This window comes from Penaeus monodon, chromosome 13 (assembly GCF_015228065.2).
Source record: "Penaeus monodon isolate SGIC_2016 chromosome 13, NSTDA_Pmon_1, whole genome shotgun sequence".
In the NCBI taxonomy this organism is placed as follows: domain Eukaryota; kingdom Metazoa; phylum Arthropoda; class Malacostraca; order Decapoda; family Penaeidae; genus Penaeus; species Penaeus monodon.
The window spans coordinates 42,512,792-42,515,291 of record NC_051398.1 but is presented as its reverse complement, the minus strand read 5'-3'; positions in this window follow the sequence as shown (position 1 = coordinate 42,515,291).

Genomic DNA, 2,500 nt, shown 5'->3' with positions numbered 1-2,500 from the left:
TAAAGTCGGTGGCAAGGGAGGGAAGGGAGAGGGGGAGGGGGACAGGGAAGAGGGGAAGTGGGTATTTTGCTTGCTCTTCCGCTTACGTGGGTTCTTCAGAGGTGTGTGTGTGTGTGTGTGTGTGTGTGTGTGTGTTGTGTGTGTGTGTGTGTGTGTGTGTGTGTGTTGTGTGTGTGTGTGTGTGTGTGTGTGTGTGTGTTGTGTGTGTGTGTGTGTGTGTGTGTGTGTGTGTGTGTGTGTGTGTGTGTGTGTGTGTGTGTGGTGTGTGTGTGTGTGTGTATGCGTGTGTGTGTGTATGTGTGTGTGTGTGTGTGTACATCAGGCCATGTTTCAGGTGTGCTCGCCTTAAGGTATATGAGATGTACTGCACATGTTGGCTTTGCCTGTCTGGTCCAACGGGAGAAGGGAGATAGAGAGATCAGGGGCGTTATCAATATATACATTAATGCATACAAACATATATGCGTGTGTATGGATAGATAGATAGATAGATATGTAGACGGAGACAGAAATAGAGTGCGAGAGATAGAAAGACATAGATATAAGGGAGAGAGGAGAGACAGAGAGAAAGAGGGAGAGGGAAAGAGAGAGAAAGAAAGAGAGAGAGAGAGAGAGAGAGAGAGAGAGAGAGAGAGAGAGAGAGAGAGAGAGAGAGAGAGAGAGAGAGAGAGAGAGAGAGAGAGAGAGACAGAGACAGAGAGAGAGAGAGAGAGAGAGAAAGAGAGAGAGAGAGAGGCAGACAGACAGACAGACAAACAGAAAATCAGACAGAGAAGTAAAGAAAGAGAAAGGGAGAGAAAGAAAAAGAAAGAGATAACCCCCATACATACAAATAGAGGAGGAAAAGCACAGACATGATAACACGACAGAAGACGTTGAACGATGATGAAAAAATAACATTATAGAATATTTATTTCATGGAACCGACAGCGGAGAAGGAGAAGGAGAAGGAGAAGAAGGAGGAGAAAGAGGAGGAGGAGGAAGAGGAAATGGAAGAGGAGGAAGAGGAGGAAGAGGAGGAGGAGGAGGAAGAGGAAGTGAAGGAGGAGAAAGAGGAAGAGGAGGAGGAAGAAAAAGAGAAGGAGGAGGAGGAAGAGAAGGAGGAGGAGAAGGAGGAGGAGGAAGAGAAGGAGAAGAAGGAGAAGAAGGAGCGTACGTAAGACAGAAAACTGCTCCAAAGACTTTTTTAAAAAGGGCATTGCATTAAGAGCGTCCAAAATAACTTTATCTCTCTTCTTTTACTTAATGCCCAAGTTTGATTAATGAGAACGAACTGCGAATATGTTTGTGCGCTCACGAGGATTAGAGAGAAGGGGGGGGGGGAGAAAGGGAGAAAGAGGGAGACTGAGAGAGAGGGAGGGAGAAACAGAGAGAGAGGGGGGAGAAAGAATGAAGGAGATTGAGAGAGAGAGGAAAGGAGAAACAGAGAGAGAGGGGGGGGAAGACTTACGGAATTTGCGAGAGAGGAAGAGAGAAATACAGAGAGAAAGGGAAAGGGGAAAGAAAGAGGAAGATTAAGAGAGAGGGAGAGAGAGAAAGAGGAAGGGAGAAACAGAGAGAGGGGGAAGAAAGAAAGAGGGAAATTCATGGAGGGCGGGAGAAAGACAGAAATTGAGAGAAAGGAAGTGAGGAACACAGACAGAAAGGGAGGGGAAGGAGAAGGAATGAGGGAGATTGAGAGAGAGGGAGAGAGAGAGAAAGGGAGGGAAGAAAGAGTGAGGTTGAGAGAGAAAGAGAGAGGGGGAGGGTGAAGGAGAAAGAGAGAAAGTGTAAGAGAAAAAAATGCTATTTCGGCAACATTCCTTTGTATTTTCTAGAAGTTTGGAGAGAGAGGGACAGAGTTAGAGAGAGAGGAGGGGAGAAACAGAGAGAGGGAGATTGAGAGAGAAGGAGAGAGAGAGGAAGAGAGAGAGCGTGGGGGGAGGGAGGAGGAGAAAGAGAGAAAGGGTAGGATAAACATTCCTCTGTATGTTCTAGAAGTTTGGAAGCGATCTATGCAAATATAACCCCTATACCTCCAGCGCCTCGCCCATGTTGTACGTATCACGACAGTTCATATATCAGGTTATTTCACGGGCCAGATTACACAGAAAATGATCTAGTAATAAAATCGATTTGAAGTACTGGGTAACTGCATGTGCTAGTAATAAAATCGATCTGAAGTTACTGGGTAACTGCAAACATACATGAGAGACTCTTTGTTGTCCTCAGTGCCATGATAGAATTGACAGTGGAAGCTGTGTCACAGCGCGATCCGTCCCTTACTCCTATTCGGATGTAGTGTTGTGATTGTTATTACACACACAATGTAGACATTTAGCAGAGGAAAGTCGTAAGCGTTCTTAAAGAGAGGGAACAGAGTAAAAGAAAAGATAGAGTGTGTGTGTGGCAGGCAAAATTCTGTTTGCATAGGGTGAGGAGAGAGGGTGCGGGGGAGAGCGAGCGGGAGACACGCTTATATTCGGTTATATTGTGATTGTTATTACATATACAAGCGTTT